Here is a 26,648-nt window from a genome sequence, read left to right as displayed (position 1 = left end):
CCGCAACTGTATACTTATAGCCTTTACTGGCTATTAAAATGGGGGACAGCCCCCCAAAAAAGACGTGGGGCCCCCTATAATTAATAACCATGAAATATTATGCAGACAGCTGCGGGCTGACATTAATAGCCTAGGAAGGGGCCATGGATACTGTCCCACCAGGCTAAAAACATCAGCTCTCAGCCGCCTTTTACATGCGCCTTTTCTGGCGCTTTGCCTGGCAATTTCCACTTGCCCTGTAGCGGTAGCAAGTGGGGTTCATATTTGTGGGGTTAATGTCACCTTCATATTGTCCGGTGACATCAAGCCCACGGCTTAGTAATGGAGAGGCGTCTATAAGGCACCCATCCATTACTAATCCTATAGTTGTATTGTAAATAAAGACTCGGCCAGAATAAAGTCCTTTATTAATCTTTTTTAAACCATACCGAACGCATAATCCTCGACTCCCTCATCTCCCACAACAAAAATAATAAACCACAATGGGAAAAGACACGCAGGGGGGAGAGTGCATAGGAGAGGATTAGATACTGACTGCTGAGCCGTGTATCTAATCCTGGCCTGTGTGATACCGACAGCTGAGCCATGTATCTAATCCTGTCCTGTGTGATACCAACTGCTGAGCCGTGTATCTAATCCTGTCCTGTGTGATACCGACTGCTGAGCCGTGTATCTAATCCTGTCCTGTGTGATACTGACTGCTGAGGACACAGTACACGGGACAGGATTAGCTACCCAGGACTAGATTAGCTACACAGGACAGAGGTAGCAGTGGTATACAGAGGCAGGCAGTGGTATACACAGGACAGAGGTAGCAGTGGTATACAGAGGCAGGCAGTGGTATACAGAGGCAGGCAGGCAGTGGTATACAGAGGCAGGCAGGCAGTGGTATACAGAGGCAGGCAGGGGTATACAGAGGCAGGCAGGGGTATACAGAGGCAGGCAGGCAGTGGTATACAGAGGCAGGCAGGCAGTGGTATACAGAGGCAGGCAGGCAGTGGTATACAGAGGCAGGCAGGCAGTGGTATACAGAGGCAGGCAGGCAGTGGTATACAGAGGCAGGCAGGCAGTGGTATACAGAGGCAGGCAGGCAATGGTATACAGAGGCAGGCAGGCAGTGGTATACAGAGGCAGGCAGCAGTGGTATACAGAGGCAGGCAGTGGTATACAGAGGCAGGCAGGCAGGGGTATACAGAGGCAGGCAGGCAGTGGTATACAGAGGCAGGCAGCACTGGTATACAGAGGCAGGCAGGCAGTGGTATACAGAGGCAGTGGTATACAGAGGCAGGCAGGGGTATACAGAGGCAGGCAGGCAGGGGTATACAGAGGCAGGCAGGGGTATACAGAGGCAGGCAGGCAGTGGTATACAGAGGCAGGCAGGCAGTGGTATACAGAGGCAGGCAGGCAATGGTATACAGAGGCAGGCAGGCAGTGGTATACAGAGGCAGGCAGGCAGTGGTATACAGAGGCAGGCAGGCAGTAGTATACAGAGGCAGGCAGGCAGTGGTATACAGAGGCAGGCAGTGGTATACAGAGGCAGGCAGGCAGTGGTATATAGGGGCAGGCAGGCAGTGGTATACGGAGGCAGGCAGTGGTATACAGAGGCAGGCAGGCAGTGGTATACGGAGGCAGGCAGTGGTTTACAGAGGCAGGCAGGCAGTGGTATATAGGGGCAGGCAGGCAGTGGTATATAGGGGCAGGCAGTGCTAGGTGATATATAGGGGCTGGTAGCAGTGGTAGATGCATAAGAAAATAAAAACCCTGTACTTACCTTCCATCCTCTCTCAGGAAATGCTGAGTCATGTTCAGGGCAGAGCAGTGCGACGATCTCCCTGCTCTGCTCTGAACAGGTCGGCAGTGAGCAGTGATTGCAGCCTGTACTGTAATACTAAGTACAGGCTGCAATCACAGCTCCTTGCTGCAGATACTCACCTCGGACCCTCGCTTCCCAGCAGCAGCTTCTGCCATCGCACGCACTGAGCTGTGTGTGCGATGGCAGAGGGAAAAACAAAATGGCCGCGATCTCCTCTCACAGCTGTGATGCGGCAGCTCAGTGAGCGTGCCCAAGTCACAGCTGAGAGGCAGGAGGAGCGGCCTCAATGAAAGAGATGCGGTCGGGGCCCGACTGCAGTCTCCTATGTCCATGGCTGCCGTAAGTGAGGTGTGCAAGTGTCGTGCCCAGACACTTACACCCACACTAATGAAAATGGCGGCCTCCAGTGGTGAAAGTAAAAGTGAATAAATAAAAAAGTATGAAAGAGGTACATTTACTTTTGTATTGAAAATAATTGATTATATAATCAATAATTATTAATACAAAAACTAAAATCACGGCACCCTCCCTTTAAGTAAAGTTAAGTAATGTGTTCTGCAAGCGGATCTGTAGATAATTGTGTTATTTTCTGCAGAGACGACTCCTGGCTGAAAGACGTGCTGGTCTGTGCTGGATTAAGATGAAAAGCGAAGCTGAATTTTTATAAAATTTGAGTCGAATTCAGTCCAGTCTTAATCAATTTACTTATCTCTCAAAGATAAATAAACCAAAGTTACTAAAGTCAAAGTGGGTGATCAAAATGTTTCCCAATTTATTTGCATTGTGCATTGTCATATAAAAAATAAAATCCATAAGACATCTCCAGAAAAGTGAAACTCCTTGGAAAGCAGGACTTCATATTAAACATATGAGGAAGTGAGATAAACAAATTAAAACATAGGAAAAGCTAACAATTCAAGCTGCTTTTGAGGCAGGTACTCCCTGCGGTATACAGGTAATTAAAGGGAACCTGTCACACCCCCAAGGCATTTGTAACTAAAAGAGCCATCTTGTGCAGCACTTATGCTGCATTCTGACAAGGTGGCTCTTTTATTTATTGTTCATTGCACTGCAAAAATAATCACTTTTGAATTTGGTGCCTCATACCTGTGAAATCACCAGGGAGGCAGGTCTTTCCCCCCTCATCCGAGATTCAGCAGGTTCACGCAGGCGCAGTAAACAAGACATCAAGTGATGTCAGTTGTCGGGCAGTGTAAACTGCGCATGCCCAAGGCAGAATATGACCGCGCAGGCGCCTGGACAACTGAATAATGCCAAGGAGGTGGTGCCCTTCTTGCAGAGTGACGGCTGGGAGGCGTTTGGATGAGGGGGGAAAGACCTACCTCCCTGACATTAGTGCTGCACAAGATGGCTCTTTTAGTTACAAACGTCTGGGTGGGGTGACAGGTTCCCTTTAAGCAAGAAAGGTCTTTTCAAGGAACCAGATACCAAAAGGAGATTAGTTTACTATGGGAGAAGAAGTGTGCTTTTGCAGGAACAGGGTTTCCTTTCTTACAGCACAGATTGAAGACAGTTTGGCTCAGGGATCCAGATAGGAATATTAGGGTTTGTATCAAACCAATATTTATAGGATATAGATTTTTGGCATCATAGCGAAGGAACAAGCAAAACGCATTCACTAAAAACAACGCCATGAGGCCAATAGAACACCATCAGGTCCATAGGTGATGAAAACCAGGTCCTATTTGGTATCTATGAAAGGATAAAATCAAGATAAAAAATAAGACATCAATATCAAACCCCTGAGATCTTCAGAGGCAAAGACATCTTGTAAGTTGGGGATTTCATAAAATTCTAACAGACCCAGCACATCCCACAATCCGCTCTACAACAGCTCATCAAGGGAACGTCATACTTTAGAGCTAATAAAAAACAGAAACTGGGTTTGCGTCTTTGTCAGTTCTTGGCAGGTGCAGCTTGCTGTAGGTTCTGTCCATTTTCCTGGAGTCCCTCTCTCCACTAAACTTCTGGGACCAATGTTTAGTAATTTTCTTTTATCCATTTTTATTTTATGTAATTGTATATATCATATTGTTTTGTTCCCATTCTGTATATTTTTATAAACACTGCTGATTTTTCTGGATTAAATATAAAATTTAATATCTCTCTGTTCCTCTTGCTCTGTAAACCACACACCTGAAGTCATACACTATCTGTAAAGAGTGTCCAATCATCCTGTATAAATGATTAGAGGTGTCAGCTAGTGGTTTTTTGTTATTGTGGAGCTGGCAATGACCGTATGTGGTGTATATACATATATTCCATGCACTGGAATCAGAGGTGTATATACCACACGTTCACTGTGGGTTCCCCAATCACCGTCCTAGAAGAGGAAGCAGCCGCTGTCTCATCCATCACTCGTCAGACAATTACATAATTGTCCTGACAATTGGAGGCAGCGGTGGGATCTGGGTGACTTCTCCGATGTAATTTGCGACAAAGTAGTAAGAGTGGGGGGATCTGCGTGACCCTTCCCTCATGTATCCATGACATGCATCTAACAGTTTTTCTGAAGTACCTCGCTCTTCTACCCAGTTTGGAACTGATTGGGAGAGACTCTGCTACAGGAAGGACAACCATGCAGGCAACTATCTGACACCAGGCAGGAACAATGCAAATTGTCCTATTGTTGTCCCATTGGCAGCCCGATGTACTGTATAATAAAAAAATACACATTGTCAGATCAGACTGCAGAAAAAAGAGCTGCCCAACTCCTTTAAGTTCTAGTCCTTATGTCAGTTGAACTTCCTACAAATACTGAACATATCTGACTGCCAATGTATGAGAAGCAACTTTGGATATTTTGTACCAAGGCCTATAAGGGCTTGTGCAGATGACTGTAAAAATCTGGAGTGCATTCCATCATTTAGTTGAGTTGATAAAATTGCTGTTTTATCTGCAGCAGATCTAGCAGTGCTCTGAGTGCTGGGCCTTGTATAACCCCGACCACACCACTGATTAGCAGCTTTCTGTGTACACAGTGCATAGACAAAATGCTGCTAATAAGTGGTGGGGGTGTGGTTACACGGAGCAGGAAAACTACATGTCAGGAGACAACAGGTCATTCAGTGATAATCTCCTGCTGATGAAACATTGAACATATTGAAACTACAACACTCAGCCCAGTGAGTGACACATCACTGGAATCACAATTTCTGGGCAAGCTTCAAACTTATTTTAGAAACTGTTCTCTATGGTTAAAAACAATTTGGTTTGTACGTAACCCTCTCACAGAGTGAGGAAAACATGATCAGGACTGTACAGCTGAGAGAGAGGCCAGACCCCTTCACTTACTCTTCCCCAAGATGCCACAACAGAGTGTCAAGCACAGGACAGACAAGTAAGGTAGACGGGACGTGGAATGCAATGGCTGGCAGATAGTGGGCAACATTAGGATAAAAGAACTACGGTATGTAATAATTATTTTGCTGATTATTTTTTTGCTGGAAAACCCCTTTAACTTGTTAATAGTGTTGAGCGATACCGTCCGATATTTGAAAGTATCGGTATTGGATTGGATCGGCCGATATCCAAAAAATATCGGATATCGCCGATACCGATACCCGATACCAATACAAGTCAATGGGACACAAATATTGGAAGGTATCCTGGATGGTTCCCAGGGTCTGAAGGAGAGAAAACTCTCCTTCAGGCCCTGGGATCCATGTTCATGTAAAAAATAAAGAATAAAAATAAAAAATATGGATATACTCACCCCTCCGGCGGACCCTGGATCTTAGCGGTGTAACCGGCAGCCTCCGTTCCTAAGAATGCAGTGAGTGAAGGACCTTCGATGACATCGCGGTCACGTGAGCGGTCACATGAGCGGTCACGCGACCAATCACAAGACCGCGACGTCATCGCAGGTCCTGTACACTCACTGCATTCTTAGGAAAGGAGGCTGCCGGTTACACCGCTAAGGTCCAGGGTCCGCCGGAGGGGTGAGTATATCCATATTTTTTATTTTTATTCTTTATTTTTTACATGAATATGGATCCCAGGGCCTGAAGGAGAGTCTCCTCTCCTCCAGACCCTGGGAACCATACACTGGGAACTTCCGATTCTGATTTCCGATATCACAAAAATATCGGAACTCGGTATCGGAATTCCGATACAGCGAATATCGGCCGATACCCGATATTTGCAGTATCGGAATGCTCAACACTACTTGTTAATAAATACTTATGTTCATTCTCGATACTAAGACACAAAATCAAAAGAAGGTGTCCAGTTAGGCGTCTAAAGATGGCAAAACTCATATACTCAATGTGATGTCCACCAGAAATAGGTAACTGTTCCCTATCAGTATTTTGTGCCACCTGCTGAGTTTTCTATTTATTTTTGTACAAATTAATGTTATATTTTAGAAATATCTACTTCTTTTGCAGTTTATTGAAGGCGGCAGTTTCCGTTTAACTGGAAAACAGCAATTAATCACCAATTACAGAATGTTAACCGCTATTGTTAGATATGCAAATAACATTGTCTGAGAACAAAATCTAAATGGACCATTGTCTGTAGTTTTTCATGGGTTATGCATACATTACTTGTTTCTATAGTGGGACTTAGAGCTTCTCTGCCCGTATATTTCGTTTTATGAAGGGGTCTCATGTGCACACTCAATAGGGTCATCACATCACAGGATTAAAACTGGGTCGTTTCCATATCCATAAAACTTTTCTCTCATAAATCTGCATAAAAGCTACCCAAATTGTGTTATGCAAATGAAAGAGCATTGTGAAAAGAAAGCTGCCTTAAGAAATAAAAGAGTGATAGTTGATGGATTTTTGCATACATTAAGCTCTGGCGGTACCTGCCAGCAAGTATTTCAGAATGCTTAAACTTATATATTATTTAACAATCTTAAAATTTCTAGCATCAAATCATCCTGACAATAATGCTATGTTCAAATGCCATCTTACTGTTGTGGGTCTTCTGAAGAAGAAGTTTGCCAACTTCGAAACGCATTGAGAATGAAACCACATAGACACTCTGATACCGCATATTGGATCTCTATTGTGGATACAAAACCGGCAGAGAAGGTCACCCACATTTTACCACTATTCGAATATCACGTTGGACCTTCCATCCTGTTGGTGGTGCTGCAGCTGGACCATCTTTTCTCCAAAGCTTAAACTTGTATTGTGGGTTATACAACTTCACAATTTTTTCAATATATTACTGTGTTATCGGATAAGACCCTATTTCACTTGAATTGAATTGTCCCCCCAGTCTCTTCATCATTATTTCTTAACAGTTACAATCCATGTATACAAGGTAACATGTTATTTTTACCTTCTTACAACCTGAGGTTTGTCTAGAGCCACAATGCAGCCATATATAAGAGACATTGAGGAGAACCACCTTCTTCTGAGCTTTCTATCGATAAAGAACCTAGTAGAGCTACACAAAGATGTCTTTCTGATAGAAGATATCAAGGTAAAAATATTCTCAGAGTATGCAAAACACATTTTATGCAATAGATATTATTAAAATGGTGGTCTGGGGCAGAGGTTAGCAATATAAAATTGGTGGGGGTCCAACAGCTAGCACCTTGATGATCAGCTGATACCTGGTGCCATGAAGAGTGGCAGTGCATAATGTATGGCATTGGAACACCACAGCTCCTGTGTAGTGGCCATTGATAGGAATCAGTGCTGCTTTGCAGCTCAGCTTAGTGGACTTTCTATCCAAGCCATTTACAGCATATTCACAGGAGCTTTAGGTAGCTTGACATCCCTTAACAGAGAAGGCTGCTTATAATTGTGGCCACCTCACCAGTGACGTCTAGGAATATTTTAGTGGCCAAGAATCAGCAAACCCAAAGTCATGCACATCTCACAGTTCAGTGGGACACATTGTGCAGGATGTTTTATAGTCTTCAGCCACAACCAATATTAATGGCATGGGCCTTTGTGAAGAATTGAATTTAAATACTGTTGACTTCACAATAGTTGTGTGACAGGTGTGTTTTTAGCACTTGAGAAGAGAGTTGTTAAATGAATGCTCTGCTTACCTGTAATTAGCAACGTAAAATGAAATAATAGAGCTCAGTTCAGTGTTTAGATATCCATGGCTGGTTACGACAATTAGATAACTAGTAGGCAACACAAATTATCACAGAAGTATTATTTTAAGACACAAGAGCACACATCAATATGTAATGCAGGAAAGTATAAGACTCCAGACAAACCATGTTGCTAAGTGAAGCTGGTGTTTGAGCAAAAAGGTAAAACTGGTCATACACATTAGCTCTTGACCGAATGATTCTATCCCGACTCCCCCATATATAGGAGCTCACTCGCTCAACCAAGTGCTTTTTCTATGAGAGAGCCACTGCGAGACTCCCCTCCTTTGGCAGAGGTTTATCTTTGCAATGGTTAATTGATCAGCCATTGAAGTTTAAAAAGCCAGGGCCTTCTCTTCCACAATATCATATGTCGGGGGAGTGTCTGAAGCTTCTCATACGCATTAGATAGTTGGCTGAATTCGCTGAATTCACCAACCTTTATATAACACGTATGGGGGCCTCAACGCTATAAAATAACTGAGTGGGTGTTAGGGGTCGAGTTCCTGCCTCTGCACAGGGGGAATCTCGGGCCATCTCCGCTGCGGTCTCCCATTCTTCTCCGGCCGCAGTGGAACCTGCTCAGCGGGGACGTTGATCCCAGCATCTCGCTCAGTCTGACTCTGTACAAAGGGTTACTGCTGCATTTCCTGCTTCTGCCATTGAAGTCAGTGCTGGGCAGCGGCGAGCAGACGCTTCTGGGACTAAGTCCTGCTTTTCACGTTCTGAGCATGCCCAGAGTAAGATCTCTCAGTGGAGATCGAGGGTCACATGATCACATACTGCAGCTAGGTCATTGGTCCTTCTTTGAAGGTCCTTGTAGGTGCTAGGACTAAGTCCTGCTTTGCACTCTGAGCATGCCCAGGGCAAGATCTCTCAGTGGAGATCTGGGGTCACATGCTCAGGTACTGCAGCAACTCCATTGGTCCTTCTCTGAAGGTCCTAAACGTGCTGCAACTATTTAAGGCTCGCATGGCCGCACGGCCATGCGCTAGTATTGTCTTTTGTAAACGTGTGTGTGTTGTGAGTGAAAGTCGTTCTTTAAAATCCCCTCCCTATTGTATGACTGCTCGCGGAAGGTGGATGATTGCTATCTAGCGCCCAACTTAGCCATCAGCACGTTACACACATTACAGCGTCTAATTGCTGTGACCGCCAGTGCAGCGTCGTGCGCTTTCTCTGCGCTTTCCTGACCCAAGCCTGGGTGGTTAGTGGTGTACGCCAGTGCGTCACCGCATGCACTCTCGTGCTTCTTAAATAATATTATTTCTGTCTCTCTGACACCCCAGTAGCGGTGTCGAGTGCATGAGGTCTTTATGAACTCAAATCCTGAGTCTTGGGATTGAGTTCTGAGACTCCTTGCTTGCGCTCTTGGTGCGGTACCGTGGCCCTGTGACGCAACAGGGTTTGCTTCCTTCACACAGGGTGAAGTTAACGCATGTGTGTACTAATATTGTACCGCCATATCGTCCGTCTCTACCAGCAGCAGGGTTTTCACCTGCACGGTGGACCTCGGACTGCGAACGCACCTAATACCATTACATCTTAATCTTGGTGTGTTCTGCCAGTCCTAACAGTGGGTCAGGAGGATTTTTTTGGCTTAAGGAGCTAACTTTTGTGGGCATGTCCTCTACGTTTAAGCTATTTTTCTTTATGGCTAATTAATGGAGGTCCTACATAGGAGACGACCCTGTATAAAACTCAGAATGTCCTAATAGAGTATTTGAAAACATTGTTTCTGGAAATCCTAGTCCTAAAATTAAGCTGAAGGTGGTATCTACAGTTCTCTGGTTAGATTTCATTGCCACCAGTCTTAGCAAGTGTCCTATGATGGTACAAGATGAAAATTATGGGGTTGATTCGTCTATGCTTTTTTGCCACTTTTCTGATGTAAAATGAATAAATAACAATGGAGTTGTGCAAAATTTTTGTGACTTTGATGCTTTGTTTTTGAAAAGACTCCATCAAAAAGGGCAGAGCTGAGGAGGGGCCAAGGTGGGATGGGCAAAGCTATGACCGCCTATCAAATTCAGCAAGTGTTTCAAGTATTTTTTACTTTAGGTCTCGGACTGGAGTAGCATTTTTGGAGAGGAGAAAGTAAGCATACACTACTGAGAAGTTGTGCCAGATTCATTTGGTGGTGTGCGCCACTTAATGAATTTAGCACATAATTCTCCAGTGAGCCAGTCTCAATGAATCAGCTCCAATGTGTAAAGCCATTATTCAAATCAACCCTCCAATTAAAATGTTTGGTTTTGCTGTCAATGGCACATGTACAGTAATAGTCAGCATATCTGCTCATGAACCCTATTGCTTCATTCCAAAATGGCATATGGTATCAGATTTTGATATACAGAGTAATATTAAAAAATGTAAGACATTTCTTTCTTGTATTTAAGAAATGTTTTTCTCTTCGCTTTCCTCAAATGAATGACTAATGGAGCATCAATGATATCATCACATACAAACAGTCTGTGTTTTCCTGCTAATCCATCGGAAGAGATGGGAATGGGGTAGGTTTCAAACTTCTTAATATGACTCAACATAAGGAATTCTGAAAACGGAACCAGAACTCACAATCAGCATTAATAAGTGTATCAAGTATGTTGACTATACAGTTTCTATGTAAGGTCCCATTTTCAATTTGACACATTTTCAACTAGTGTAAAAAATACGTGCGCAAAAAATAGCAATGGTCTTTTTCAAATTAATTTCACAAAATATGTTTCAATTACCAGTAATAATTAGAGAGAAGCGTTATCTTTGGACTCCCAAGCCTTCTTGACCCATTTCTGCCTAGAGTTCAGTGGAAATTCTCTTAAAAACCTAAGCATTCATAAACATTGTCTCCCCTATTAAAACATTTGTGAAATTGTCCTATAACATCCAGGGGCATAAACCATAACAAAAATGAAATAAAAATACTTAAAAGATTCACATGGTACACATAATTGCATCTAATAAGCATATGTGTGCATAGTTACATTAGAATGTAAAACATGAAAAATCCAAAAATCCATGCGGAGAAATTATAATATTTTTTATAAATTAAGTTTTATCCTATTTTTTTTAATTAGAATATAGAATTTTGAGGAACCGTATAAGATATTTGTTTATTAACTTATAGGTTTATTTTTCTATTTGAAAGCTGCATCTTTTTTATCTGTCAGTCATCATAGCAAAGTAAATATAGCTCATGCCTAAGACCATATCCCTGACATTATCTGCATTAAAAAGTGAGATGTTTGTCCATATCAAGTAAAATGATTAAAAGCTTATTAGAGTCGTTCATAGCAGTATGATTTTCCCGACGTTTCAGAAAGACCCCTAGTCTGTCCTTTCAAGCCATTGTAAAGGAAGCAATTCAAATCTCCTTTTGTCAGCATGAATGACCACTCTTAAAGCTCTTTTATGCCAACATATTCCCTACGGGCATATGCCCTTTAGCTCTATTACTGATTTACCCAAGTATTCATCCTCTACCTTCTGCTTTTTTTTTTTGACAAACTGAAGTTCCAAATGACACGAGCCTTTGGCTTCTTCTTTGCTCACTGAAATGTACAGACCTAAATGGGACTGTGGATATCTCACACACTTTCTATTTCTGGAAGGAAGACTTTTAAGATTGATTTTAATTTCTTTTGCTACCTATATGGGTAGTATTTGTTGACAAAAATTACTAAGAAAAGCTAATTCTACTCTAAGTATCGGCAACTAATTGTAATAGGAAGAAAATAAGGGGAAAAAGAAAACTAGACCCTAGATACATGCAAATTGAAAGTGCTGTAAAACAATGAAAATATCTTAAATTGACTGACTGTCAGGCATATTTCATAAGTCCTGGTGTTTCCTGTACAGGAAAAACCAGTGCTGGTGAGATCTGTGGTCCTTTTCTGTGTGCCATCCCTATGTACGTATGCGACATCCGTGTGACATCCAAGTATCCGTTTGCTGTCCATGTGTCCTTGTGTCCAGGTATGGACTGGGGCTGAAATTCAGCTCCGTCATTTGAAAACACACAGGCCCATGCTGTCCCCATCTCAAGCCTGGATGGAGGAAGGCTAGATTTACTACAAGACCAATATATCTATTGATACCCATGGCTGGAGTAAGTGACGGAGTCAGCGAATTTGTGCTCAGTCACAACTCTTAACAGTATGGGTATCAGAGAATACTGATTCTGTTAAAAACATAGCAGACAAGGCAGCCCATGACCAGACAGGCCCTTCTGGCATTTGCCAGAATTGCCAGATGGCCAGTCCAGCCCTGCTTGTATCTGTGTGTCACATCCGTGTGGTATCCATGTGCTGTCTCTGTGTCATCAGCATAACATGTACAGGCACCTGGGAAAAGCAGTATAGTTAACTGTTCCCACGCACTGGCGCTGAACGCAGCTTTCATTATTGTTGCCAAGCATCCCTGAGTTTTGCGCCACCAGGTGACAATAATCGGAGTTGTATTCAGAACCCACTGTGTACCTCCTGTGAAAAATTAAGAATTAAATTTCAACAATTTCATGGGCTCCAAATAATTTTCATAACCAGCAGAGGGAAAGCCCACGCCTGGAGGCTGATGTTAATAATTGTCAGGAACACCGCATTGCACTTGCTAACTGAGCCAGTGCACATGTTCTGAGTAAGCAAACTGTGCCCAAAGATACTTGTGGAGCAGGGCAGCAGCAATGAAAATGTGCTACAGACAAACAGGACCTGAAGCACGTGACTTCTGGGGGCGTGGCCTAACTCAGGAGAGCTAGGAGGTGAAGGAAAACTCCGTCCAGATTGATCCTAAACCTACAGTGCTGTGCAAATTAATTGGGACAAAGCATTTTTTAAGTAAAATTGTACGTTGGTTACCAGTCAGTGATTCAAAACAGTTTTAATATATAATAAATCAATCTTGGTCAACTAGCCAGTGGAAAAAGGTAATTTTCTGAATTAGTATGTAACAGTAAATTATAACATTTTATTATTAAATATTCAAAAATATGTGTTTTTTTGCTTTGTCTCAATTAATTTGCACAGCACTGTACCTTTACCCACAAGCTAGGCAAACCAAGACAATAATCTGGGAAAAGGGACAATATCCCAAAAGGTTTCCTGGCTGTTAATAACAGCTCACATCTGTTTTCTTAGCCTTTACTGGTTAATTTATAGGTGACCCAAGTAAAAAATGACATAGGGTTCCCCTGTAAATTCAAACCAAGAAAAGCTAAACTGACAGTTGTGGGTTGACATCAATAGCCTGGGAAAGTGCCAGAGATTTGCCCCCCTCCCAGGCTATCAACACCAGCTCTCAGCCACCCCTGAAATGGGGAATCCATAACATGCTCCAAATCTGGCTCTCGCTGTTCCCACTTGCCCTGTGTTAGGTGTTGAGTTCCTGCCACTGCAAAGGAGGAATCTCGAACCATGTCCGCTGTGGTCTCCCATTCTTCTCCAGCTGCAGTGGAGCCTGCTCAGTGGAGATGTTGGCCCCAGCACCTGGCTCGGACAGATACTGCACATTTGGTTACTGCTGCCCTTCCAGGTTCAGCCATTGTAACCAGTACTGTCTGGCGGCGAGCAGGCGCTTCCTGGACTAAGTCCTGCTTTTCTCCTTCTGAGCATGCCCAAGGGAAAACCTCTCATTGGAAGTTGGGGGTCACATGCTCAGGTCCTGTAGCAGCTCCTATTGGTCCACTAGGAAGGTCCTGAAGAGCTACAACTATAAAAGTTTCACATGGCCGCACGGCCATGCGCTAGTATCATTTGTGTTTGGCTGTTGCCAGTGGATACTCTACCACTCTGTACATATGTGGTGAGTCTGTTTAGCTTTGGGGCTGTACACTCAGGCAGGCAGCTAGCATCAGTGGGGGAAATTAGCTTTGGCTTAGCATCTGGTTAGGGTATTAGTTTCCATGTACAGCGTGACTCTGTGAAGCAACAGAGGTTGCCTACATTTCACACGGGGTGAAGTTTAACCCACGTGTGAGCTCAGTGTCCATCCGCCATTATTTTGCAGCAGGTATCTCTGCACGGTGGACCTTGGGCTGCGAACCAACCTCGTATCAATCTCCCTATTACTTGGTGCATTCCACTAGCCCTAACAGTATACTAGCACCAGGGTCTGGCGAGGTACACTAGACACGGCGATGTTTTCCTCCAAACTGTCTTTTAAGGGGACAATTACTATAGGCTCATCCACTCTTTCAGTAGAGCTTTGCGAGGATTCCGGGGCAGAGGGCAATTTTATGTCATCTGCCTTTGCCCAACGACACGCAATACCCCTGGTGATGCTTGCCAAACCAGTGACCGTACGAGTGGTGAATGGGTCGACACTGCCCTCACAGATAACACACCAGACCATCCCATTTACTCTATCTATGTCGCCATCTCATCAGGAGGTTTCTTTACTCATCATTCCTGAGGGAATTGATGAGGTCCTGTTAGGGATACCTTGGCTACGGTACCACTCCCCTCATATAGAGTGGTCCACAGGGAGAATTTGGGGATGGAGTGAATCTTGTGAGGGTAGATGTCAGAGGGAGTGCATTCAGGTTGCTACTACTGAGGTACCCGCAGATCTTTCCTCTCTCCCCAAGCAATATTGGCCCTATGCGGTCGTGTTCTCCAAAAGGGCTGCGGAGACCCATCCGCCTCATCGCCCCTATGACTGTCCCATTGATCTGTCGCCTGGAGCTGAGCCTGCTCCGGGTCGAGTCTACCCGTTATCTCTCCCGGAGATGGAGGCAATGTCTCAGTACATCCAGGAGAATCTGGCAAGGGGATTCATTGGGAAGTTAGTGTCACCTGCACTTCCTTTTTGGAAGTGCATTGAACAGCAAGGTGGATTGCTGCTGAGGGGAAAAAGAAAAAAAAATCTTTAAATCTTCAGCTTAGCGAGTGTGAACGAGCTGAGTGTGACCTGAGCGTAAGTGTGAACGGCGGTAAGTGTGACTTGTGATTCAGTGACTTTGGGTTCAGAGAGTTTCCAAGGGAGGAATTACTGAATTGCTGTCTGTATCTTAATTCTTTGCATTAGTTTTTTTTTATTTAACGTTTTGGTGTGGTGCAATCCCCATTAGGAAATGTGCTCCACTATTGTTAATGCCATCCAGTGCACATCTTGCCAAATGTATGCAGTCCTTGATCAGCCGGTGGAGGGTGCATACTGCTGTGCGAGATGTGAGCACATTGTGCATTTGGAAGCCCAGATTCTGGATCTAAATGTGCAGCTGGCAACACTGAGATCCATAGACAATATAGAAAGGAGTCTTCTGCTCACTGAGCAGATGCTCAATGGGATAGATGAGGGGGGATAGTAGGATGGAGTCGCAGAACAGTGGAGTAGCAAGGTGGGTAACAGTTAGAAGGCAGGGTAGAGGGAAGAGTTCCAGGGAGGCTAGTCATTATCTGGTACACCCCAATAAGTTTGCTAAGTTGGCAGATGAGGGGGTGCCAGTACAGGGGTAGCACTGCTGCAGCCAGGCATGTCCTCTGAAAGCCGGAGGAGTGACTGCTACAGTAAGGAGGGAAATAGGAGAGCAGGGCAGGCCAGACAGGTGCTGGTAGTGGGGGACTCAATTATTAGGTGAACAGAAAGGGCAATCTGTCACAAAGACAGGGATCGTCAAACCATGTGCTGCCTACCTGGCGCTCGAGTCCGACACATCGCTGATCGGGTGGACAGATTACTGGAAGGGGCTGGTGAGGACCCAGCAGTCATGGTGCACATTGGCACAAATGACAAAGTTAGAGGTAGGTGGAAGGTCCTTAAAGATGATTTCAGGGAATTAGGCTGCAAGCTGAAAGCAAGGACCTCCAACGTGGTATTTTCCGAAATACTGCCTGTACCACGTGCCACGCCAGAGAGGCAACGGGAGATTAGGGAGGTTAATAAGTGGCTCAAGAATTGGTGTAGGAAGGAGGGGTTTAGGTTCCTGCAGAACTGGGCTGACTTCTCAGTTGGCTACAGGCTCTACGCTAGGGACAGGCTGCACCTCAATAGGGAGGGTGCAGCTGTGTTGGGGGAGAAAATGGCTAGAAGGTTGGAGGAGTGTTTAAACTAGGGATTGGGTATTCATTTTATAGGAGGGGAAGATAGTGCAGATAGAGACCTTGGCACAAATAAGGAAGTAGGGGGTGGCAGTGGCATGGGGGGTGGGGTTAGAACAGTTAATAATTTAAGAAAGAATAGAGGTACAGAGATGAACATCAAGTGCATGTACTGTATACTAATTCCAGAAGCCTTGCCAACAAAATGGACGAATTAGAACTAATGTTGTTGGAGCATAATTATGACATGGTGGGGATATCTGAAACATGGCTGTTAACTTGCAGGGTTATAGTCTGTTCAGAAATGGCCGAATGGATAGGTGAAGGGGGGGGTGTGTCTATATGTAAAATCATCCTTAAAACCCATCCTGCGTGATAATATAGATGAATCTAATGAAAATGTAGAGTCCCTGTGGGTGGAGATAAGGGGAGGGGGAAAAAATAATAAATTACTGATAGGGGTTTGTTAAAAATCTACAAAAATAATGGAAGCAATGGAGAATATCCTCATAAAGCAAATAGATGAAGCTGCAACTCAAGGAGAAGTTATTATTAATAGGGACTTCAACTACCCTGAAATAGATTGGGGAACAGAAACCTGCAGTTCCAGCAAAGGTAATTGGTTTTTGACAACTATGAGAGACAATTACCTTTCACAACTGGTTCAGGACCCAACAAGAAGGGGGGCACTGATAGACCTAATATTAACCAACAGGCCAGACCGCATATCAAATATAAGGGTTAGGGGTCACTTGGGGAATAGTGATCACAAAATAATAGGTTTTCATGTATCCTTTAATAAGATGTGTAGTAGAGGGATTACAAGGACACTAAACTTCAGGAGGGCAAATTTCCAACGGATAAGAGAGGATCTTGGTGCAATTAACTGGGACGATATCCTGAGACATAAAAATACACAAAGAAAATGAGAGACGTTTATCAGCATCCTGATAGGACCTGTGCACAGTATATACCATATGGGAATAAACATACTAGAAACAGGAGGAAACCAATATGGCTAAATAGAGCTGTAAGGGGCACAATAAGTGACAAAAAGAAAGCATTTAGAGAATTAAAGGAAGTAGGTAGTGATGAGGCATTAAATAAATACAGAAAATTAAATAAATTCTGTAAAAAGCAAATCAAGGCAGCAAAAATTGAGACAGAGAGACTGATTGCCAGAGAGAATAAAAATAATCCCAAAATATTCTTTAACTACGTAAATAGTAAGAAACTAAAAAATGATAGTGTTGGCCCCCTTTAAAATAGTCTGGGTGAAATGGTGGATGAGGATGAGGAAAAAGCCAATATGCTAAATTGCTTTTTTTCATCAGTATTTACACAAGAAAATCCCATTGCAGACAATATGATCAATGATAACAAAAATTCCCCATTAAATGTCACCTGCTTAACCCAGCAGGAAGTACGGCGGCGTCTAAAAGTCACTAAAATTGACAAATCTCTGGGCCCGGATGGGCTACACCCCCGAGTACTGCAGGAATTAAGTACAGTCATTGATAGACCATTATTTTTAATTTAAAGACTCCGTAATAACAGGGTCTGTGCCACAGGACTGGTGTATAGCAAATGTGGTGCCAATATTCAAAAAGGGGACAAAAACTGAACTCAGTAATTATAGGCCAGTAAGCTTAACCTCTACTGTGGGTAAAATCCTGGAGGGCATTCTAAGGGATGCTATACTGGAGTATCTGAAGAGGAATAACCTCATGACTAGTGTTGAGCGATACCGTCCGATACTTGAAAGTATCGGTATCGGAAAGTATCGGCCGATACCGGCAAAGTATCGGATCCAATCCGATACCGATACCCGATACCAATACAAGTCAATGGGACTCAGGTATCGGACGGTATTCCTGATGGTTCCCAGGGTCTGAAGGAGAGGAAACTCTCCTTCAGGCCCTGGGAACCATATAAATGTGTAAAAGAAAGAATTAAAATAAAAAATATTGCTATACTCACCTGTCCGACGCAGCCGGGACCTCAGCGAGGGAACCGGCAGCGTTGTTTGTTTAAAATTCGCGCTATTACTTGGTTACGTGAATTCCCGGCTTGTGATTGGTCAGGTCGGCCATGTTGCCGGGACGCGGACCAATCACAGCAAGCCGTGACGAAATTACGTCACGGCTTGCTGTGATTGGTCCGCGTCCCGGCAATATGGCCGCCCTGACCAATCACAAGCCGTGACGTCACGGGAGGCTGGACACGCGCTCATTTTAAAATGGGCGCGTGTCCAGCCTCCCGTGACGTCACGGCTTGTGATTGGTTGCGCCGCGGTCAACCAATCACAAGCCGGGAGGCTGGACGCGCTCATTTTAAAATGGGCGCGTGTCCAGCCTCCCGTGACGTCACGGCTTGTGATTGGTTGCGCCGCGGTCAACCAATCACAAGCCGGGAGGCTGGACGCGCTCATTTTAAAATGGGCGCGTGTCCAGCCTCCCGTGACGTCACGGCTTGTGATTGGTTGCGCCGCGGTCAACCAATCACAAGCCGGGAGGCTGGACGCGCTCATTTTTAAATGGGCGCGTGTCCAGCCTCCCGTGACGTCACGGCTTGTGATTGGTTGCGCCGCGGTCAACCAATCACAAGCCGGGAGGCTGGACGCGCTCATTTTAAAATGGGCGCGTGTCCAGCCTCCCGTGACGTCACGGCTTGTGATTGGTTGCGCCGCGGTCAACCAATCACAAGCCGGGAGGCTGGACGCGCTCATTTTAAAATGGGCGCGTGTCCAGCCTCCCGTGACGTCACGGCTTGTGATTGGTCAGGGCGGCCATATTGCCGGGACGCGGACCAATCACAGCAAGCCGTGACGTAATTTCGTCACGGCTTGCTGTGATTGGTCCGCGTCCCGGCAACGTGGCCGACCTGACCAATCACAAGCCGGGAATTCACGTAACCAAGTAATAGCGCGAATTTTAAACAAACAACGCTGCCGGTTCCCTCGCTGAAGTCCCGGCTGCGTCGGACAGGTGAGTATAGCGATATTTTTTATTTTAATTCTCTCTTTTACACATTTTAACATTAATGTTGTTGCGATACCCGATACCCGATACCACAAGAGTATCGGAATCCCGGTATCGGAATTCCGATACAGCAAGTATCGGCCGATACCCGATACTTGCAGCATCGGAATGCTCAACACTACTCATGACCCAGTATCAGCACGGGTTTACTAGGGACCGTTCATGTCAGACTAATCTGATCAGCTTATATGAAGAGGTAAGGTCCGGACTGGACCAAGGGAACCCAGTGGACGTAGTGTATATGGACTTTTCAAAAGCTTTTGATACGGAGCCACACAAAAGGTTGATACATAAAATGAGAATAATGGTGATAGGGGAAAATATGTGTAAGTGGGTTAAGAGCTGGCTCAGGGATAGGAAACAAAGGGTGGTTATTAATTGAGCACACTTGGACTGGGTCGCGGTTAGCAGTGGGGTACCACAGGGGTCAGTATTGGGCCCTCTTCTTTTTAACATATTTATTAATGACCTTGTAGGGGGCATTCAGAGCAGAATTTCAATATTTGCAGATGACACTAAACTCTGCATGGTAATCAATACAGAGGAGGACAATTTTATATTACAGGATGATTTAAGTAAACTAGAAGCTTGGCTGAGAAATGGCAAATGAGCTTTTAATGGGGATAAATGTAAGGTCATGCACTTGGGTAGCTGCAATAAGATGAATAACTATGTGCTTAATTCTAAAACTCTGGGCAAAACCATCAATGAAAAAGACCTGGGTGTAATGGGTGGATGACAAACTCATATTCAGTGGCCAGTGTCAGGCAGCTGCTGCAAAGGCAAATAAAATAATGGGATGCATTAAAGAGGCATAGATGCACATGAGGAGAACATAATTTTACCTCTATACAAGTCACTAGTTCGACCACACTTAGAATACTGTGCACAGTTCTGGTCTCTGGTGTATAAGAAAGACATAGCTGAACTAGAGCGGGTGCAGAGAAGAGCAACCAAGGTTATTAGAGGACTGGGGGGTCCACAATACCAAGATAGGTTATTACACTTGGGGCTATTTATTTTGGAAAAACGAAGACTAAGGGGTGATCTTATTTTAATGTATAAATATATGTGGGGACAGTACAAAGACCTTTCTGATGATCTTTTTAATCATATACCTGAGACAGGGACAAGGGGGCATCCTCTATGTCTGGAGGAAAGAAGGTTTAAGCATAATAACAGGTGCGGGTTCTTTACTGTAAGAGCAGTGAGACTATGGAACTTTCTGCCATATGATGTTGTAATGAGTGATTCATTAATTAAATTTAAGAGGGGACTGGATACCTTTCTGGAAAAGTATAATGTTACATGGTATGTATACTAGATTCCTTGACAGGGCGTTGATCCAGGGAACTAGTCTGATTTCCGTATGTGGAGTCGGGAATGAATTTTTTTTCCCCAAAGTGGAGCTTACTATGGTTTTTTTTTGCCTTCCTCTGGATCAACATGTTAGGGCATATTAGGTTAGGCTATGGGTAGAACTAGATGGACTTGAAGTCTTCCTTCAACCTTAATAACTATGTATGTTACCTGCAGGGGCTGGGTTCTTCTTTGTGCAGAAGAACGGAGAACTACATCCATGCATAGATTACAGGGGTCTTAACGCCATCACCATTAAGAGCAAGTACCCACTGCCCCCGATATCTGAGCTCTTTGATAGGCTTCGGGGAGCAAGGGTATTTATTAAACTAGATCTTCGGGGTGTTTCCAACCTGATTCGCATCCGTGAGGGGGATGAATGGAAGATGGCTTTTAACACCAGTGATGGGCACTATGGGTACCTGGTGATGCCCTTGGGCTCTGTAATGCCCTAGCCATTTTCCAAGACTTTGTGAACGATATCTTCCGGGATATGTTCTCCACCTCGGTTGTAGTCTATATGGATGATATTCTCATCTACTCTCCAGATATAGACTCCCACTGGAGAGATGTTTGCAAAGTCTTCGACCTCCTATGGGCAAACTCCCTCTATGCCAAGTTCGAGAAATGTGTGTTTCAGCAGGAGTCTTTGCCTTTCCTGTGCTATGTCATCTCAGCCCAAGGATTGTCTATGCATCCCGCCAAGCTACAGGCTGTTATGGACTGGCAGGAACCCCATTCTCTCAAAGTGGTGCAGCGCTTTATGGGGTTCATCAACTATTATCGCCAGTTCATTCCTCCCTTCTCAACTTTGGTAGCTCCTCTGGTTGCCTTTACCAAGAATGGAGAAAATCCCAAATTGTGGTCGGAGGAGGTCTCCAAGGCCTTCCTCTCTATTAAGTCCCATTTTGCTAGCGCTCCCATTCTACATCGCCCCAATGTAGATAAGCTATTTATAATGGAAGTGGATGCCTCATCTGTTGGTGTAGGAGCAGTCCTCTTCCAAAAGGATGCTCAAGGTCGGAAGCATCCTTGCTTCTTTTTCTCCAAGACCTTTACAACCGCGGAGAGGAATTGCTGCATCGGGGACAGGGAGTTGCTAGCTATGAAGTTGGCTTTTTCAGAATGGAGACACCTTCTGGAATGGGCTCGCTTTCCCTTCAATTCTCCACCGACCACAAGAATTTGGTATATTTGCAGACAGCCCAGCGGCTGAATTCTCGCCAGACCAGAAGGTCCCTGTTCTTCTCCCAGTTCCAGATCACCCTTCATTTCATATCTGGGGAGAAGAACATTCGCTCCGATGCTCTCTCCCACTCTGTGGTATCGTCAGAGGAGGAGCCTCAGCTAATTGTTCCCTCTGAGAGTCTGAGAACTGTGGCTCTGTTGTTGCTAGAGTCTGTCCCTTCGGGCAAGACTTCCGTGCCATCCAATATGTGACCAGAGGTTCTCTTTTGGGCTCACTCGTCCAGGGTGGGTGGATATTTTCAGATCAAAAAGACATCTGAGCTTCTGGCAAGGACGTACTAGTGGCCGCAAATGGCCCATGACATTAGAGACTATATTCAGGCATGCATCTCCTGCGCCAAGAAATGGTCTCCTCGGCAATGGCCTGCTGGGTTACTTTACCCCCTGCTGGTGGCAGACAGGCCCTGGGAGATGGTCGGGATGGACTTCATGGTGGGCTTACCCAAGTCTCGTAGCTGCACCATTATCTGGGTAGTCACCAACCATTTTTCTAAAACGGTGCACTTGGTGCCGCTTCTACGATTACCTTCTGCACGGGCCTTGGTGGCGTTGTTCATTAAACATGTTTTCCGTCTACATGGCATGCCTGACAAAATTGTCAGTGACCGTCGGTTTTGGAGAGTGCTCTGTCGTTTGCTCAGCATTGAGCTGAATCTCTCTTCTGCGTACCATCCCGAGACGAATGGGTTGGTAGAGAGGGCCAACCAGACACTGGTCACATACCTGCGACATTTTGTCTCCACCAGGCAGGATGACTGGGCATCTTTGTTACTTTGGGCAGAATTTGCTTTGAACAACGCCGTAGCCGACTCCACCAGGCTGACTCCATTTCTCCTTAATTACGACCAGCATCCACGTGTCCCTGTGCCCACGCCTGTGCCATCCTCTGATTATAGGGTGGCAGACCAGGCGGTGGAGGCATGTGACATTTGGGACCGCATACAGGATGCCATCTGGGCCTCCAAGGAGATAATGAGGGTTTCTGCCGATGCACCCCGGCGCCCCGCTCTGACCTTTGCTCCTGGCGATTTAGTATGGCACTCCGCTCGTAACATCAGGCTGCAAGTTGAGTCCACTAAGTTTGCGCCTCTCTACATAGGCCCTTTCAAGGTTCTGGAACAGGTTAACCCTGTGGTCTACCGTGTGGCTATTCATCCACGCCTAGTTATCACTGATACTTTTCATGTATCCCACTTAAAGCCCGTCTATATGTCCCAGTTTTCCGAGTCATCTGCCGGGACATCGGTTTCATCCATGGATGAGTACGAGGTGAACTCTATCTTGGGGTGCAAGGTGGTACGTGGCAAAAAATACTATCTGGTTGACTGGAAGGGCCATGGCCCAGAGGAGAGAACCTGTGAACCTGTGGAGCACATTCGGGCTCCGCTGCTCATTGCAGCCTTTGAACGCAGCAAGGCCCAAGGAGGGGGGCCTAGGAGGGGGAGTAAAGTTAGGTGTCCAGTTCCTGCCGCTGCACAGGGGGAATCTCGAACCATGTCCACTGTGGACTCCCAGCGGAGACATCGGTCGCAGCGCCTGGCTCGGACAGATACTGCACGTTTGGTTACTGCTGCTCTTCCAGGTTCAGCCATTGTAACCAGTACTGTTTGGCAGAGAGCAGGCGCTCCTGGGACTTAGTCCTGCTTTTCTCCTTCTGAGCATGCCCAAGGGAAAACCTCTCATTGGAGGTCGGCGGTCACATGCTCAGGTCCTGTAGCAGCTCCTATTGGTCCACTAGGAAGGTCCTGAAGAGCTACAACTAGAAAAGGTTCACATGGCCGCACGACCGTGCGCTAGTATCATTTGTGTTTGGCTGTTGCCAGTGGATACTCTACCACTCTGTATATATGTGGTGTGAGTCTGTTTAGCTTTGGGGCTGTACACTCAGGCAGGCAGCTAGCGTCAGTGGGGGCAATTAACGTTGGCTTAGCATCTGGTTCCTTCATGTGTGCGGTTAGCACAGAAGAGTTCCAGAGCAAGCATAACCCTAGTTAGGGTATTAGTTTCCGTGTACAGCGTGAATCTGTGAAGCAACAGGGGTCACCTACATTTCAGTAGGTATCTCTGCACGGTGGACCCCAGGCTGCGAACGCACCTCGTATCAATCTCCTTATTACTTGATGAGTTCCGCTAGCCCTAACACCCTGTTGCGGTGGCAAATGGGGTATTGTCAGCCTTGTAATGTCAGCTGACATCAAGTCCAGGGGTTAGTAATGGAAAGGCATCTATAAGACGTCCCCATTACTATCCCCATATTAAGTATTGAAATAAACGCACAGCAAGAGTGAAATATTTTATTTGAAATTAAAGTCAACACTCTATTTTACACATTTATTTAAAAAAGTTATACTCACTTTTATGTCTATAATCCATTGAAGCCCATGTCCCCTGTAAAAGACCAAAACTAATAAACAACCATATTCCTCACCTGTCTAGTGAGAAGATAATCCATACTGGCCCATGCCATAATCCATATCTGCAGTATCTGGATTTCAAACTGAGCAGTGGCATGATGCGACCATTCAGGCTGAAATCCTGGAGACACTGAGCTGTGCTCTGCAGCTTCTGTGATGAGCAGTGACATTGGAGGTAACCCCCGTTCACAGAAGCTGCGGTTTCCATGGGCAGTTCATTGTGAGCGGCTCGATGAACTGTGATCACCTCATTGAGATCACCGCTAGCACCATGAGAAAATTCTGAGATGTTTGTTATTTTTGTTTTTAACAAGAGAGAAAGGGTAGCATGCAAGCAAAGAGGCCCCACATGGACTAAATGAGGAGCTGCTCTTCACTGGTTATTACAAACAGATATGATATCAAATTTTTAATATTGGGGGAATAACGATTTGGTATGGATCTGCACCTTATTTATGTTAACCGTTTCCTCCCTACAGCTTCTGCGAGTTTTTCACCTCTACCCCTTGTTATTGTACACGGATGAACTAGATTCTATCCGTTGAAAACCATGGTTTTCCTTTACAACATTCCTATTTGTATACCACTATTTATTATTATTTGGGGGACTATGATATGTTATTCTGTTAGGCCATGACAATCTATGTGGGGATTTGTACATGTTGGCGTCACCTATATGCATTTTCCATATTGCCACTGCTCTATATAGTAGTATGCCCCTTCCTGGTCTCCCTCTCCTCTGGCTTATTGGTTCTCTAACTTACACATGCCCCAGCTTCCCCCGTCTCTGTGTTGCCTGCCCTCGTTCCCTTGTGGAATCGCTCGGGGCGGACACTCTGAGACGGGTGACTGGGACTTCATGCGCTGTATTGCGCAGGCACTGATACAATGGCTACTCGCCTACCTATTCTCTATTTACCATGAGTTTTCGTTGCACCTCGCATGCGTGGCGTGCACGCTTGCGCAGTGGTCATATAGATTTCTTCACACTGCGCAGCCATCGGCGTTACCTGATATCTCCGGCTTCTGTGCACACATAGCGCCCTCGGTGCGCCGCATTTCGCAGGCGCCGGTACAATGGCTACCTACCTACTCTATATTTGCTATGAGTTTTCGTTGCACTTCGCATGCGCGGCGTGCACGCTTGCGCAGTGGCCATACAGATTTCCTCACACTGCGCAGCCGCCGGCGTTACTAGCTACTTCCGGCTTCTGTGCACACTCAGCGCTCCCGGCCCATGTACCCCTTACCCACAGCTGACCCTGGTCTGCTCATCATTTGCAAGGTATTTAACCACTACTCTTGGGACACTACTGACATTGCTCCTGACGAAGCCAGTTTTGCTGGCGACACGCGTTGGGCTCCTCTGCCCGGTGCCACTTGCTCCTTTTTCATCTATTTTATTTACCATTTTTCATTGCCCTGATCTACCAATTAGGATATTACCTTGGAAGCCTGCTATGCCTTGTCAGGTAGTATAGGACACTTTATGGTGTGGCTACTTTCAGCCATGTGGGGATCTTGCATTATGGTTCTCTAGTCAGTTCGGTGGGTGGCACCGTGGCTTGATCATATTACTGGTCTTGTGTTTCTCTACTTTTGCTATGTTTTTGCAAATTTTAAGTGGTTTTAACTGTGTTGTGTAGTGTTTCAATAATGTGGTGTAATAAAATTGATGGTTTGATTAAATTATTGCTCTGGTGATCCCTCTTTGCTTGCATGCTACCCTTTCTCTCTTGTTAATTGATTTGTGTCTTGTAGCATGCTTTAGGTGATCCCGAGGGGTTGTGCCTGCCTATTTTTTGTTGTTTACATTGCCTTACTGAGGGCTCCTCTTAGCCCCTCATTTCTTGGCGTGTGGCACACCGTCTCTTAAAACTGTTACATTTGTGTACATTGTTACTAGTCTTGGATCATCATGGATTTGCAGACTCGGGAGACTGCTTGGAGCCAGAGGGCTCAAGGGCTTTTTGACTCTGGTGGTGGCTGTGTTATTGAACCAATAAATAATGATGGGGGTTTTTCCAAAGTCTCCAATGAATTGATTAATTTACATAAAACACTTACGAAGGTATGGTGGAACATAAGAAGTTTGGAGGAATACAAGGTAACGGGCTTTGTGCCGCGTGGCTTGAGAGTGCAGATCTTCCCTGCGTGGGAGGTGGATGCCTCTTTCCAAAACACTTGGGAGTCTGGTTTAATGAAGTGCTCATCCATATTAATGGATATGTTAATAGCCCATGACCAGTCACTCCTGATTAAGCTCAAAGAGGATATTAAGGACAGGGAGGCCTTATTGGCCACTTTTGAGGGACCTACGGTAGCTGCTTTTAAACAACAACTTAAAAATACAATTGACAAGTTCGAAAAAGAAATCACTGAGGGCAAACGACGCAAATTCTACAGAGATAAGGTTGACTATACGAGTGGTCGTGCTTATAAATGGGTCCATCGGGGCAATAGAAGAGCGGTACCCCCCGAGACAAATATTCATACCAACACCCACACTAGATTGGAAGTTTCCTCTAGTGATTTTTTATCATCAGATCCAAGCGATCTAGAAGGGGCTGCAGGCGGGGTAGACGTAAGGCCAGGAAGAATGACAAGAAAACGCACCAGGGGCTTCAAGAACCCATCCCCGATATACAA

This window comes from Ranitomeya variabilis, chromosome 5 (genome assembly GCF_051348905.1).
Source record: "Ranitomeya variabilis isolate aRanVar5 chromosome 5, aRanVar5.hap1, whole genome shotgun sequence".
Lineage (NCBI taxonomy): Eukaryota > Metazoa > Chordata > Amphibia > Anura > Dendrobatidae > Ranitomeya > Ranitomeya variabilis.
Note: the sequence above shows the minus strand (reverse complement) of the source record.